The sequence below is a fragment of the Mastomys coucha genome, unplaced genomic scaffold (assembly GCF_008632895.1).
Source record: "Mastomys coucha isolate ucsf_1 unplaced genomic scaffold, UCSF_Mcou_1 pScaffold20, whole genome shotgun sequence".
NCBI classification, from domain to species: Eukaryota; Metazoa; Chordata; class Mammalia; order Rodentia; family Muridae; genus Mastomys; species Mastomys coucha.
In genome coordinates, this window is record NW_022196903.1 from 29,593,998 (window position 1) to 29,610,644 (window position 16,647).

The window sequence follows — 16,647 nt, forward strand, 5'->3', positions numbered from 1 at the left end:
GGCTTCACCTAACCTTAGTTACCTCCCAGAGTCCCCACTTTTGTGTTCCCTTAGCCCAGGAATTGGGGGATTACGTTTCCAAACACTAGAACTTTTGAGCACATATTGAGGCCATAGGTGTGATTCCACCCATACATTGTGCCAGCCCAGTAGGCTTTCTGAAGCCAGAAATGTGTAGCCTTTAGTTCGGGGAAATCATGTTTCTCTATTTTCTTTCCCCTATTTATATTCTCTCTCTCTCTCCCTCCCTCTCTCCCTCTCTCTCTCTCTCTCTCTCTCTCTCTCTCTCTCTCTCTTTCTCTCTCTCTCACTCTTTCTCTCTCTCTGAACACAAAGCATTGAATTTGTTTTTAATTAAAAAATGCATGTGTATGTATGTGTGTATGCCTGCATGTATACATGTTACCATATGCATGTTAGCAACCGTGAGGACAGAGCTAGGTGCCCTGGAACTGGAGTTACAGGTAGCTGTGAACCTCTAGTATGGGCGCTAGGAACTGAGCCCAGCAAGCCCTCTTAGCCACTGAGCTTCCCTCCCCCCATTTCTCTATTTTTATTTTTTCTCTACTTTTCCCCTCATCTTTCTTTGTTCTATTTTTTTGCAGGAATTTTTTTCCCCTAAACTTGAATTTTTATTCCTTGAATTTTCAAACAATTTTGCCACAATATTTTATTTACAAAAGATCACTCCTATTCTTTGAAAATGCCTTTTTTTTATGGATAAATACCCCCCCTTTTTTTAAAAGATTTACTTATTATTATACATAAGTACCCTGTAGCTGTCTTCAGACGCACCAGAAGAGGGCATCAGATCTTATTATGGATGGTTGTGAGCCACCATGTGGTTGCTGGGATTTGAACTCAGGACCTTTGGAAGAGCAGTCAGTGCTCTTAACTGCTGAGCCATCTCTCCAGCCCCAAAAATACTTCTTGATTTTATATTTAAAGTATACTCCAATGTTAATAACACATACTATTGTACATATTTATTGAATCCCGAATATCATCTCAACATACACACACACACAGAGATACATACACACAGACACACACACAGATACATACACACAGACACACACATACACACATACACACACACATACACACACATACACACATACACACACATACACACATATACACACATATACACACGTGCACACACATATACACACACACATACACACACACACACACACACACACACACTATGTGATGGCCAGATAATATGGTAACTGGCATACACACCACCTCAGACACGGACCATACCTTTGTGTTGGGGATGTTTGAAGCTCTGTCTACTGACTATTTTGAAATAGTTCATTGTTGTCAACTAGAGTCAACCCATTTTGCCACAGATCCAGCTTCTTGCACTGTAGGTCATGATCCATATTGGGCTGTATAATGATCCATATGGGTTCACTGTGGGAGTTGGGGAGAAAAAGTCAGAAAACTTTATATGAACTATAAAAACACTGTGATGTATAATATAGGTCTCGGGTCTGAGGGGAGGAGTTTAAAGGGTGGAACTTGGGTGCCACCACCCACTGACCCACTGAGCCATCACCAGCTGAACTTCATTTCTGGTGGCTTTTTGTTTCCTGCACAAAGCCTTCCCTTCCCTGGATGCTCATGTTTTAGTGTGAGGTCTTAAGCAGTTGATTGGAAGCTGCTGTACCTGCCTTGCTAAAAAGCAACAATGAACAACCAGAAATGTCTTCAGTTCCTGAAACGTCTCTCCTTTTCAATAACCTCCCTCTTGTCCTCATAACATGTCAGTTTCACAGGAGTGGAATCTTCCAGACAGATTTCCTCTGCAGAGGACAAACCTAACTGGTAGGGGGCTCGGATCCATGCAGGGTGAAAGGGTGTGTGTGCGCGCGTGTGTGTTTGTGTGTGTGTGTGTGTGTGTGTGTGTGTGTGTGTGTTGAGGGGGGGTTCAAGGTCCCTGGGAATTGGTTTTCACTTGAATGTTATGTCTTGCTGTCTGCTACCCCAAAGCTTGATACTTATCTTCAGAGAATAAAGAAAACCAGCTTCCTCTTTTCCCTCTGGTTCTGAGAGGAAATTTACTTGGTTGTGCCCAGGGAGTGGATGCTATCTGGGTTTTACACTGCTTTTTGAACTGAACGTGTTTTCTACTCCACTCCACACCTTCAGAGATTCCCGGACTTCAGAATCCTGATTCTCAGGCTCGAATTGGCATTTTTTTGCATTGGCATACCAATTTATAGGGCTAGCTTTCAGTCTCTCTACTGTTAAATCAATTACCAACCATCTGTCCATTTTCCATATTCCGAAATTTGGCTGGAACCTGGCCCTCTGCTGGTTCCTTTCCAGGTCCATTTGCCTCGTAGGATTTATTTATGGTCTTTACTTCTTTCCTACCTTTTCTTTTTTTTTTTTTTCGGGGTGGGGGGAGTTAGGCTGAGAGATGGAACAGAAATATGTAAGTGCTGTTTATTCAGTTAGCCATGTTTAACCATGTCTTCCCATATGGCATTTTCTTCATTTGTGTGTTGTTTATTATGCTCCATATCCTATTAAAATATTCACCTATAATTTTTCCTCACTATCTCCAGTTTCATTGCTCACCCAGTTTATTGCAGTGCAGTGTGGGTTAAGAATTCCATATACACATGTATTGTGTCAGCATAATTGTGACCTCACTATTCATACAGTAGCTGTTCCTCATCTGATTTTCATATTTCTATTACTATTTTTGTGTGTGTCCTTGGGTCTGCATATAGGTTTTCTACTTTCTTCTATTAATTCCTTTGCTTAGTTGTGTTCCCGTAGGACCCACTTTAACTGGAACCACCCTGTGACAATCATATTTCTGGTTCTGAGATCTCTGCTTTCCAGATGTGCCATTATCACTTGGGAATTTAATTGGTGAAGTTAATTATATCTTCATATCATTACAACTGTGAGGTTTATCATGTGTGTATGACTGTTGCTTTTATTTGTTTGCTGGTTTCTGTTTTGTTTCTGAGACAAGTTTTTACTCTGAAACCTTGGCTGATCTCAGTTATGCAGACCAGGCTGGCCTTGAACTCACAAAGAGCATCTGGCTGGGACTAAAGTGTCCAGTTTTATTTGAGTATTTTATGGCCTTAAATTAGGTTTGGAACTTTTTAATGTATTTTTATGTATTTAACTACATTAATTCATGATAACATACATTTTTTGTTCTAATTACAAATAACATATTTTCCTATTTTAAAAGATTAGAACTGGCTGGTTATGGGTACTCTGGATTCTTGTGACCTAAATTTTTCTTTTTATCAACTACGATAAATCTTGGTAGCTAGATTTATGTCAGTTTGACATATCTGGGAAGAGGGACTCTCAACAGAAGAATTGCTTCCATCAGATTGACCCAAAAGCATGTCTGTGGACATGATTGATTGATGGAGGGAGGGTCTAGCCCACTAGGGGGGGTGTCATCCCTAGGCAGGAGGTGGACCTGGACCTTAGAAGCAATGTAGCTGAGCAAGCAGGTGAGCAGTATTCTATTGTGGTCTTGGCTTCATTTACTGTCTTCAGGTTTCTGTTCTTTCCAGCCCTGGCTTCCCTGTGAGATGTCCTATAAACTCTAAACTAAATAAGCCCTCTCCTTCCTGGTCTTGTTCAAAGTTTTATCAAGGCAACAGAATGTAAACTAGAATGATTCTCTTCAATTTTCTACACAAATAGCGTTATCATAGCAAATAGATACATTTCCTGTTTTTTGTTTTGTTTTGTTTTTGTTTGTTTGTTGGTTTGGTTTTTTTTTTTTTTTTTAACTACTCTAATGGCTCATTCTTCTCTTTCATAAAAGGGACAGTGGTGATTCTTGTCTTTTTAGTAATTATAATGAAGTCACTTTTAACATATCCTCATGAAACATGATATGCTCTATATATTACTGCTAGATGTCTCTCAGGGTGTTCATAAAGATTTTATTCTCAGTTTTCTTAGAATTTTCTACAAATAGTTATTAATTTATTTATATTTTCTACAAATATTATCCCTTATCTTAGATGATTTTTCCTTTTTAAACACTTCAGATTTTGGACCCTCTCTGCATTCTCTGCAGTTAGCTACTCTAAACTCCTACTCACTGTCTTTTTGAGGGTATGTCTCTGTGTATACTTTGTGTGTATACTTTGTTATCTAATTTCTATGACAAGACTCTCATTTTATAAGCTTGGGAGTCTGGAAAGATTTCATTTGACCAAAAAAATGTGAGAAGGAGTATTCAGCCTTAAAAAAAAACCCTCTTGTCTGTTCAATAAAGTAGATTTCTTGAAAATTAAAATAATGTCTATTTTTTTTTTAATGAACTAAGGGAGGTGGATTCCTGTTTTGAATGAAAAAAAAAGCACAGCCTGCTTTTATTTTTCAAAGTCAAGTCACAAACAAAACATAGTTGCAGCTGCTGATCAGTATGACAGCAAGCTCTAGGAACCAAAGAAGAAAAAAATGTATAAGGTGTCATGAAAATGTTTCTAAAAGTCTCTTTACATCTATTATGGTTGACTAAGTCCCGCGATAGATAAACTGTTCTCTATCTGGGATGATACTACTGGGAAATATATTTCACAGGAATGTCCATTATAAATTGTGTGTGTGTGTGTATGAGTGTGTGTGTACGTGTGTGTACATACATTTATACACACACGTGTATAAATTGGAAAAAGTAAATACAATGGAAGTGAAATCCTCATGGCAGAGATTGGGCAATATGTAAACATGTTTTTTTGTCACTTTTCTTTTTAACATTTCTGTTTTCTTTTAAAGACAAAGCTTATTTTCTCTATTATGATTCATTTACACAAAATGTGTTGAATCTATAGTTCTTCTACAGCGGTTCTACTACAGATATGTAAAATGGACTTGATGGCTCTCCATGTGCTATACTCCATATATGAAGTGTCTAGAATTTATCTAGAGAAGCGGACTTCTTTCCCCCAAAAGGCATAACCCAAAACATTCAGCTGTTTATCTTTTATAAACCATGCAGCACGCTCATCCCTTCCATGTTTCCCGTTGATAATATTTCCCCCTTTTGTAGCGCAACTTCTCTTTCCTCTGGGAAGCTGGTACTTAAAATAACATAATAAAGACAACAAAACATAGTCCTCATGGACTACAAGATGTCACCGGTCACCCAAGGGGCATTCCAGGCATGAGTGGAGAGTATGTTACTCAGGCTGTCTTCTGCACCAGCTGTGGATAATAACACTTTCACATGGCCCTCTCTAACTCAGCCTTGAGTTCGTGCACCCAGAAAAATCCCTGGGCAGAGGTCGTATCGATGTGATTGAGATGTTTGAAGAAACTCATGTCTGTCTGCTATTGTCTTCAAGTTCAGTCTTTTGCCAGACTAAGAAGTATTTGTCTTTCAACCTGTCCAGCCAGATACAGGATTTCCCCAGCTGCCAAAGTGGCGACGATCCAAAAAGTTTATTTTCAGATCATTTATCTGGGATCAGAAAAAGGTTTCCCAAAAGAACAATTTTGAACGTGGCTGTGTTCATGGATGCCTGGTTGAGCTACGGTGAACTTGATATGCAACATTAACAGTGTGGTTCCCACCAACAAGTTATTTATCTTGTGTGTCTGGGAAAGTACATTCTGAGTTCTGGTTCAGGATGCTTTAAGTCCCACTCTCCCTGGACCCAGTAGTCTTCGCTGTAACTTTTTTGTCGCTGTTTAGTAGAAGAAAGCAAGAAGAGCAGAGGAGGTAAGTTGCCTCCCTAAGAAGTATGTAGATCTATGTAGATGTCTCTGGGTGACTGGTTAAAAACTGGGGGCTGGAGAAGAAACTCACCCATATGGACCAACTGCTTCCCAAGCATCCTCAAGGAAGCACAAAGGGCAGGGGCTGCTTCCTGAATAGAGACAGCTTTTACATCAGATCTTCATTAAAAAAGGATTTTTCGGTGAGACTGTATGTGTTGATTGAGCTTCTGGACTTGTAATTAGCCAGGGAAAATATTTAAAACTTCTTGGTCAGTGATGAGACAGTATCAGAAATGAAACATGGATTTTGTGCTAAGCCCCAGGCCTGACAAACAGTAAGTATTCCAATTTTTCTTAAAAGCTAAGTACCGACTGAATGAATTCCAAAGAATACAAGACCACAATTGGATGCATGTGTGAGCCAGTGACCTGCATTGTAACTCAGCATCTTTCAGGGCTCACTCTCCCCTAGCGCAGGCTTTCTAGAATGTTCTAGGACATCTATGTCACCTGTGCGGGCATGTCTATACCTGCCCCAAAGCAGATACGAAGTTTCTCCATGTCGTTCTCTGCACATTTGTTTTTTACCCATTTTTAGTACAATCTCCATGTTGCCAAGACAGAGGAAAGCAAGGAAGATGGGTGTTAGTGGGAAAAGCCAATGAAGCTCTCTAAAGCTTAGGACCCCATTTGCTAGCTTCTGGCTTCACCTCCCCCCCCGCCCCCCCAGCCAACATTATGTACTAGAAAGACCGATACATTTTATTTATACTTTTTGTCAGTTGTTTCCATAACACACATAGACATATTCTAGGCTAGAACTTAGCCTGGACAGCAGACCTGCTTCTTATCCACTTCAGGTTTTTAATTCATGTAATGATTTAAATTTATTTTGTAATGAAACAGCTTTGAAAAAAAAATACACTATTAAGGCTTCTTTAACTAAAATGTCTCCTCCCACCCCCAACCTCACTCCCATAAGCATGTCTAACTGTCCACTTATTGTTTCCTGGACTGTACTTTCTTTCTAAAGCTCTATTTGTGTTCTACAAGACTGCCTCTTTCTCCAAGATTAACGTTTCTTATGATTGTTCCTGACAATGGATCTGCTTCCAGGAGGCCCCGCTTAGGATAACCAAAAAAGGGCATGGAGCCGGCTGGTTTTGGCAGCCTGCTCACAGTTTCAAGCTTTTTAGGACTTGGTTTTTCTGATGAGTGATATCCTGAGCATGCCTAGGGAATGACAGGCATCTGCACGGGCAGACAGCATCACCTTGGCCAGGGTGTCGTCACTGGCTGCCTATTAGAAAAACTACAGGACAATGCATACCACCGCCTGCTGACTGTAAACATAGGGGGTATGTGTTCGCTTAGCATGGACTTCTGGGAGGGGCCAAGGAAGGGCGGTCTGCAGTTTTATTGAATTGAGCAGTGTGCATTAGGCTGCCTGCCTGCCTGCCTGCCTGCCTGCTCCCTTGCTGGGTTGCTTAAAGGAATCCTTGCTTTCAGACAGCAGGACATCCCTGTTAGGAAGAAGCTGCTGCCCTAGAGGTAAGACACAGTCTTTCTTTCTCCCCCTTCGGGGAAGCGGGAGCTGCTCTACAGGTTTCAGGCAACATTCCTGGCTAAGGAATGGATCTGCAAAATCTTTCGAGGCAGGCAACAGACGACGTAAATTCCCAAAGCCAGCCTGGGCTTCCTGACCTGTTCCCAGAAGGTCAATGTGATGAAACGTCAAGTTTTATTTCTAGAGATGGTACAAAGGTAAAGCTCGTTCATGGTGACAGGATCCGGGAGCACGGGTGCCTTTTCCTAGGATGTGCTTTTGTTTCCAAGGTGGATGTGGACTGTACCTGCAGTCCTCAGGCCGGCATCAGCGAGCGGACTTCTAAAGAAACCTTTAGCAAGTTTCTTTCCCATCTTCTGTCAGCAGACATTTAAAGAGGATTCGGGTTTTAATTAAAAAATAACAGCAACAGCTTTTTACGTTGTTAAGACAAAGAATGTTTGTTTTGTTTTGTTGTGGTTTTGGTTTTTGTTTTAAGCTAAGTAATGGGTTGCTCTTACTCTGCTACCAGGATTTTAGAAGTGGGTTTTCAGAGATGTAAAGAAATAAGGTCAGAGTTCCACCACTAGCACCAACTCATCGTGCCACTCATCCGCTATTTGCTGAAACAGAGGATGCCTACCGTGTCTGTTTTCTATAAACCCGAAGCAGCAAGAGAATGTGTGCAGGAGTGGGCGTGTATGTAGAAATCACGGTTAACTGCCTACCAAAATATTTCTTGAGAAATCTTAATTTCTGTTGGAAAGTATGCCCCCCGAGGGTCTGAAAAGATAGGAGCCGTGGAGGAATGTTCCAGAAAGGAAGGGAAGGAGCTTTTATTTCCAGACAGACGTATTTGGGCATCTCAAACAGAATTGCAAGTTGGTAATAGTCGGTAATTCCTTTTAGAAAGAGCCGATTGTAAAGGGCGGAGGAGTTTCAGTGCCGTGGCAATACATGGTCAGAAATAGAGAACAAAGTGCTTGGTATTCCCAGATCCCTGCTGGTGACGAGGCTCTGTCCATGGAGCTGTAAATGGAAGCAGCACAGCCCATCCCTTAGCGTTAGGCAAAACCAGACATGTGGACTAGAACTTACTGAAGACAAGGTGCCCTGCAGAAGAAGAGGAAGTCTGACCATTTGAAAAAGAACACTCATAGTAAGGTCTAGCGTTTCCAGATGACTGATGACTGCTTCCATTTATGTTTGCCATAGACTATGATGCCTTGCGGTTGAGACTTGCTAAGCAATCCTTGTGTTTAGAAGTATGGGGATAATTTCTTGAGAAGTGACACATGAGAACAGACTGCCCTGTGAGTTTCTTTCCCTGGAACAGCTCTGAGTAAGTGTGAGGGAAAGGCTGCAGGCAATCACTCGCTCTGCTCGACTATTGTCCTTCCTCGGAAGACGACATCAAGTTCCAAACTCTGTACGGGAGTTTGTAATGTCCATAAGAACACGGAGAGCAATTTCTTTCTCAAGAACTCTAAACCATGAAGGGAACACAGTTTGGAAGAAAATCTTTATTCTTGGATTTGAGGATAAATTCCATTTTGAAACCAACATCCTGGAGTCGCTGAAAGTTCATTTTCTCCATGGCCAGTTTCTCCCATCCCCCTCATGTGCTCCCCACCCCCAAACACTACAAAAACACATTTTCTGAAATAACACCGTATGTGTTCTCTACGCACAGACTGAGGGTTTTCAGTTCATGGTGAACGGCAGGCCGCTCTTGATGCTACTTCCTTCCGGTGAAGAACAATCTGGGAGAGGTTTCCCTAACAGGGAGGTAGACAGAGCTCAATGAAGCCACAGCCTGGAAACTTTTATTCTATTAAAATCATCTAATGAAAAACATAAAGGCGAAACTCTGGGTGAAAAAAATTGCCGAAAAGAATAGATCTTAGAATAATACACGAGGAATGTGTGTACTTAACTAGCTTACAGGTTAAGTGTGGGGTTGTTACCATTTTTGAAAGTCAACAGAATGTGCAGTTTAAAACATCCAAATCGAAGATTGCACTAGGCATGTGATTTTTTTACACCCCCGCCACTCACCCCCCCACAGAGAGAGACAGAGAGAGAGAGAGAGAGAGAGAGAGAGAGAGAGAGAGAGAGAGAGAAGACACAGGCTCTGATTTCAGATTCAAGGGCTTAAAGGAGACACCTGAATGGATTTCCTGACAACTGGGGCTCCTCCCCATTCTCCTTGGTTCCTCACTAGTCCCAAGTCTTATCTGTTCTCTGCAGGTAGAATAGGTTGGTTTAGAGGTGTGCCATAGAAAGTTCCGGAATCTAGTTTGGGTATAAGCCTTTCTTGAAAACTCACACAATCCAGTCCATATATCATTCACCATAGTGTGAAGACTGGTTAGTTGCTCTTCACTGAGACAAAAAGTGACATAGAGAGGAACATGAGAAGAGTTTTACAGGCTCTCCATCCGCCTGGTGTCTGTCACATGGCTTGGAAATGTGGTGGGGTGAGGCCATGGTTGGGGGTGGGGGGTGAAATGCTGACAAAGCGGAATGCAAATGACATGGTTGGCCTGGGGAGGAGGTTAAGGAGATGCTGCCAAAAGAATCTTCAAACTTTAAGGAGGCATTTTTCTGGGTAAATCTCTCAGAGTCTCAAAATAGCACCATTAGCTTCTTAACAGAAAGCCCTTCATCTGTCAAGCCGATCTAGATGCTCAGAGGCTGGGGGAGCTGCTCATTTAAAGAGATACTCTTAGTTGAGGCTTAACTCATGAGCTCCAAAGTGAGAGCTTGATTCTAGTTTTGGTTCCTTTGCTTAAATAACCCTGACCTCTAAGGATGCTATCAACTCTTTGGCCTCTCCTGGCATGGCCATCAGCATGCCTCTCTTCCTTCCCATAGTGATTAAGATGTCCAAATGAGATGGCAGGTTTAGGTTTTGTCTCTTCTCCCAATAGGCCTATAGAGTCTAAACTACTTCCAGTTTGAATCTTATGGCTGTTATGCTAACTCTTGGGTAGTTACCATCATTTCTTACCTTCCCTGAAGATCTCTCCTCCTTCCTCCTATTTAAGAAATATTACATAGCACTCTCTAGAACCCTGATCTTAGAACCTTAGGAAGCTGGTCTATCCCAAGGTTATCTGAAATTTGGCTTCGTAGATCAGAGACCAGGGAGGAGACAGATAACAGAAGGCAAAACAGGGTAGGCTATCTGGTGCAGAGCCATATCCAGGAACCAGGAAATGTGAGGAACCAGGTGGACAGACCAACGACAAAGTGCTGACAGCAGACAGGCCTTAGTAAATGAGGTGGCTTCTTTGCCTCCAGCCAAAAGGATGGAATTAATCCCAGCTTGTCATGCCTGGGCCTTGTAGGCAGGATGAGGTAACCAGCTGCACCTGGCTGGAGTTTCTGTCCTTATTGAGACCAGATTTCTCCAGGAGCTATGCCTCTCACCTATGCTGGCTTCGTTGTTTAGTATTCTCAATTTTAACTAAGGCCCGGTGCCACCCTAGCATCCTTGTGCCTTAGAGGTTCAGGTCTCCCTTCTCCTAAGCAGACATGGAACTTTCTTAAATTTCCTGAGCTGGAAGTCACCAGGAGCTCAGCTCTAGATTGAGAACCAGACAGCCTCGAGTGTCAAGCAGATAGGGCACAGCCCAGTTGTCTTCAAGCTGAGAGAGAAAAGTTTCAGATAGCTTCAAATAGCATCTCACGCTAGCTAATCTAGTCTGCTTAGAAACTCACAAACCTCCTCCTGCCTCAGCTTCCCAGGTGAGTGCTGGGGTTACAGATGTGGGCGGGCCTCTATACCCAGCTCAGGAGTGTCTCTTGTTTCTCAGATCTGGTGGGGGGAAATGGATAGGAGCATACAGATATGAAGGAGGAGTGTGCCCCCATTCCAAAGAAAAGGAGACCCATATCCAGGGAAGAAGTGGTTTTCAATAGGAAGTTTGTCGGGGTTAGAAATATTCAGAAATGACTGCTGGCAAGTAGATTCCAAGAGAACAACAAGAGATTAATAAAAGGATTGCTAAGCAGCAGTGAGGAACGGTTGGACTTTGTGAATTGGGTGTTCCTCACAGGTGTCCATCTTCATGCGTGTTTTTGATGGTTTTTTTTTTCACACATATGCTGCAATGATGGTAGATTGATACTGTTTACATTTTGTCTCCTGAGGCTTCTGGCACAGCTCTGTGAGTATGCGGATGAAAGTACTTGACCACCAGGAAATCATTTTACTTGGAGAGGAACATATTAAGCAAGAGTACATAATTAGTTCCTCTTAAGCCCACACAGGACATCCTCTCTTGTCTCCCAAGACATTTTGCTGGGGATCTAGTTAGACTCCACTTATGGGCCAATGACAGGACACCTATGGGCAGGATCAAGGTGAAGGGACAGTAGGGACAAGGGCCATTTGTCAAAGGTGGAATCCAGAGGGCAGTCTCAGCTGGAAAGGATAGAGAAGCCAAAGTAAGCATTGTCATGACTTCTAGCCAGCTGAGTGTAAGGGAAAGAAGGAGAAATAGTAAAAGACTGGGACCTCCCTCAACAAGTCAGTGTGGTGAAGCACGGGAGAAGACTTGACACAGAATCGGGACCAGTGGGCCCTTCTGTCAAGAGTCAGTGGTTCAAGTAAAAAAGACAGGGCTATAAAATATAGGTGTAATAATAAATGGGTCCAAGATCCAGAAGCCAAACAGGGCTCGGTTCCACAGAGGATGGGGTTAAAATCCAGGTGGGTCAAGGACGCCAGCAGGGAACTGTGGCTCTCAACTCTGTGTTCCAATTCACATGCACTTGGCTACTCTAGGCAGCTGTTCTACCACCTGGAAAATTCCTTGCATGCTTCAGGTCAAAGTAGGGAAAAAGACATTTGATTGGCTCAGGTCCCTTAGCAGAGCAGATGGTCAAAGGCTCTGGAGTATCTCTGTGTATTACTCAATGAGTCTGGCGGCTGCCCTACCCCTACCAGGGAATCATCCTTGAGTTAAGAAAAGCTAGGGAGAGTTAATTTAAGTTGAAGAGAAGGTTGGGTGAAGAGGCAAACACCTGGAATGACCAATAGCTCTCAATGGCTATCACTTCAAGTTTCCATGCGAATGAGTTTGTGGATAGGCAAAAACGTCCAACGTGGGGCTCATATCGTTTTTCCAGACAGAGTTTCTCTGTATTAGCCCTGGCTGTCCTGGAACTCACTCTGTAGACCAGGCTGGCCTTGAACTCAGAAATCTGCCTGCCTTGGATTCCCAAGTGCTGGGGTTAAAGGCATGTGCTACTACTGCCCGGCAGCTCATGTCCTTCTTAATGACCATCTTCATATGGCATGGTAAGCCAACCTCAAGAAAGGTCATCTTGAAGTTGACACCACTAGTAATGGAAAAGTAAAACATCATCCTTTTTTAAAAAAACTCTAGAGAAAAATAACATGAGCTTTGTTGTTGGCAAAAAGCTTTGTGTCTTTTTATAAACCACTGCTTTGCTATAGCTCCTCCCCTGAATGAGGTCTATCTTTCCAATCAGTAAATTAACAACTTAACAATTTTAATAAAGAAAAATTAGGGATCTAGGGAGTTGCCTCAGTTGGTATGAATGCTTGCTGTACACGCATGAGTTTAAATTCCCAGCATAACCAGGAACCTGTAATCCAACCACCATTAAAGGCAGGGCTGGGGGAATCTCTGGGGCTTGCTGACTGCCATTCTAGCTACAGATCCAGTGAGACACCTGCCTCAAAGAAATAAAGCAATGATAGAGACCACTTGACATGCTCCCTTGTTCTTTGCAGGGGCATGCATGTGCACGTGCCACCACCACACACCTGCACACGTACTACACAAGCATACAAGAAACCTCATTTATCTCAGGGTAAATCACAGTTCTTTAGTGAACCAAATACATTATGCTAATATATTTGTAACCAATGGAATTTGTGATCTGAGTGATATTGACCTCTCTGCCTCTCGTTCACCCAACGTTCCCATGATCAAGAAAGGGAACAGATGCCTTACACTCTCTCAGTTCCAACCACATTGCTCTATTCTGGGCCCCTCTTCAAATAAACATTGACAAATATACACTCAGGCATGAGTATCAATGGCCAGGCCAGGAGAGCCAAACAAACAAGGACCAGATAGGCTATCTGTAGGTGGGTATGGACAAGGAAATGGAGCTGCATACAAGTATGCATTCTAGTGTTTGGAGCATCTGTATGCAGGGATGGGAGGAAGCACCTGTCTAAAGAGAGTAAAAGTTCATGGGATTTTTAAGATGCCAGTACTCTGGGAAGTTTGTTAGCTGAGGAAGTGCATACTTGGTCTACCCAATTGTTATGATGATTTCCTACACTGTGGCCAAGTCCAAGGTGGAAAATACTACTGTTGACAAAGATCACAGAAAGAGCCTTGGCTGCAGAAGAGTCATGCTTGGCGCATCATCAATACAATCTATAGGTTCCTAACCCCCGGAACTGATCTCTAGGAGGCCACATGTTGCAAAGAGATAAACATATCTATACACACAGGAAGTGATTTTGGCAGACTGAGTAAGTAGGTAACTCTCCCCAGAACATTTTTGTGCTACCATTTTTCTAATTATAGAGCTACATTATGATGATGAGAGGCTCAATTATTAAGGAATAATTGCATTTATAGTTGCTTCTACATATATTTATTTATTATTTATTTATTTTATTTTCCCAGTCCTGGACCTGTGACATGTACTATTTACTATTGTGCATAGGAAAGAACATCAAGAAATTTGAGCATCTTAAGGAAAAAAAACATAAAGGAGCTGGGCTTGTGGATGTAGTTCAGTGGCATGTCACTTGCCTAGAATGCATAAGGCCTTGAGTTTGATCCCTAGCACAGATGAAGATCAGTATCTTTATCAGTGTCTCCTGAGTTGACCACGATCGTGTCCTTTGTTAGTGGTAGAGATAATTCTGGCGCACACAGCTTTGAAGTCCCAAGTGGTTCCGGATAAGGGGAGACGCTCCACTTCAGAGATTCACAGGTTCAGTCAGCCTACATCCGTAGTTCTTAGGCAGCATCACAACCAGAATCAATTTTGGAGCCTTTTGACCCAGCCCTGGGGGTTCCAATTCAGTAGGTCTTGCTGGAGTGGGGTTCAGGCATCTGCAGTTTGTAAAAGCTCCTTCCAGGCTCTGATGAAACATCCTGCCTCAGAAATAATTCTGGTCACTGTTGTTTGCAGTAATTTATGGCACATGATGGAGTTCATTATTCCTCAGAAACCTATTTTTGTTTAGATGATTTTCCCCCCTAAAAGTTACAGCTGTGTATCCCAAATACTCCATTTCGCCAAGCCTCTTTGGAAATGCGCTGAAGTATTTATCTGAAACTGCTCCATCTTCCTCTGTCTTTTTTTTTTTTTTTTTTTTTTTTTTTTTTTTTTTTTTTTTTTTTTTTGGCTAAGCACAAAACTATCACTCCCATAAGGTCGAGCTTGCTGACGAGATTTCCAGTGTTTGCTTTTGTGAAGTTTGCACTGGAAATGTGGGAAGAGTAAAATTTCTCATGGTGTTTCCACGTCTCGTTCCAGCCACTGTTACTAAGTGGAATTTAGGCCTTGGGGGAGGGGCGACTCTGAGAATTTTTTCTCTTTATAAGTATTTATGTCTTTGAACAACTTTAAAGATCAGTTACTTCAGCTAGTTCCTTTAGCAGAAAAAACAAAAGTATATTCTCTCTCTCTCCCTCTCTCTCTCTCTCTGAGTGAGTGTGTGTGTGTGTGTGTGTGTGTGTGTCTGTCTGTCTGTCTGTCTGTCCTCATGTCTTTCTTGCTTTCCTTTTTGTGGTAAGGATAACAAATCCCAAATGAGATGCATCCTGTACTCCACACCCCCAACCCCCCCAAAGTTGGAGCTTGCCCAGGTCCTGGCTTAGATGCTCTTCTAGGAGGCCCCTTCAAGGAGCATTTGGGCAACCAGGGACAAGTTTGTCTTTGCATGGCAGAAAGTTCAAGGTTCTTCTGGCATTCGGTGGCTTGGAGTGGAAAGAGCGCACCATATTCTGAGCACAGAATATACATACAACATTCACTAAAGATTTTACAGCTTCATTTCTCACATGATTGACCTGGTCCACTAAGAATGCCAGGATTGGGCTGACAGGGTGGTACAGTGGGTCAAGGCACTTCCCTTCAATCCTGAAAACCTGAGTTCAATTCCCAGTATCCACACAGTGGAGCAAACCAACTCAGCAAGTTGTCCTCTGTACTCCACACATGTGCCATGGCGTGTGCCCTTCCCCCCTCCACAAATTCAAAAAAAAAGAAAGAAAAAAAGAATTGAAAAAATGAAAAAAAAAAAACAAAAAACAAAAAACAGATGATCAGGATCAGCGGTTTCTGGTTTTGCACGAAAGATGTTTGCTTTACAAGAGCTTCCGGTGTGCACATGGGGGCAGAGCTTGTGGAAGAGAAGCTAAAAAGGATTAGCTCCCCCTGTTGTACCCAGCATCCCCTCTCTCTGTCACTGTCCTCTCTTTCCAAGTTGAGAGTAGCTCTCCAAGTTAAACTTTTGAGAATTTGGAGAGCTAGTTGTAAAATATGACCAGTATTTTAAAGTTGACCATATAAGCACATCATTCTGTATGTATGATATTCAATATTATATTCAAATATTATATTCAAAATATAAAAATCCATCCTTTCCTAATTAGCTCCTATTAGAATAGATAATTCTGCTATTATCTGACCTCTGGTGATCAGTTATATCTACTGAGTCTATCCAGTGAAAACGCATGTGGTGTTAGAACTACTAATTCCAAACTACATTGAACATGATTGATACTGGATTACACATTCTTGGTTATCTACTGTGATTGCCCATGGAGGCTCTCTGTAGGCCTGTGACTCCCTTTCTAACCCCTGCCCTTTGCCACACACTTTCCCATATTGCTTCTCCTTGACCTTCATGTAGATGGAAGGGGGGACAGGGTGGATTTCTTTAATGTTTGGGCTTTCCAGGAAGGAAGACAGAGACCAGTAGATACAAGTTCTAGGACATCCTCATTCAGGTTGGCAAGCCCACATTCTCACTGGGGCTATCTCTGAAGCATGGATCTCTCTGCTCTGCAGAAGATAGCCTCCACTGTCATCCTCACCCCACCGGTTACCTTTGCCCTTATTAATAGGCCTGGAGCTGCCTTTTACAGTCTAAGAATTCGTTATGTAATATGGTTAAATCATTTCATTGTTCCTAAGGCTACATTTTTTTTTATAGATAGAAAATTTTTTTTCAATGATTTAGACCTGGAATGGGAAATGGAAAGAAAAGAAGGAAGGGAGGGGAAAGGAAGATGAGGGGCTAGGGGAGAGAGAGAGAGAGAGAGAGAGAGAGAGAGAGAGAGAGAGAGAGAGAGAGA

At 42.3% G+C, this 16,647-nt stretch overlaps 1 protein-coding gene across 6 annotated transcripts in view; it reads left to right on the plus strand.

The window, feature by feature from the left end:
* The first annotated feature begins 5,707 nt into the window (after positions 1 to 5,707).
* Cald1 (caldesmon 1) overlaps positions 5,708 to 16,647 on the plus strand; it is a 175,144-nt gene continuing 164,204 nt past the window's right edge. For 3 of the 6 annotated variants that reach the window (XM_031381492.1, XM_031381491.1, XM_031381494.1), the window contains exon 1: positions 6,945 to 7,281. The gene's annotated coding sequence lies outside the window, so the exon portion shown is untranslated. Of the gene's footprint in view, positions 5,732 to 6,944; positions 7,282 to 16,647 lie in introns of those variants that run through there. The other 3 variants (XM_031381493.1, XM_031381497.1, XM_031381499.1) reach the window with 3 other exon arrangements.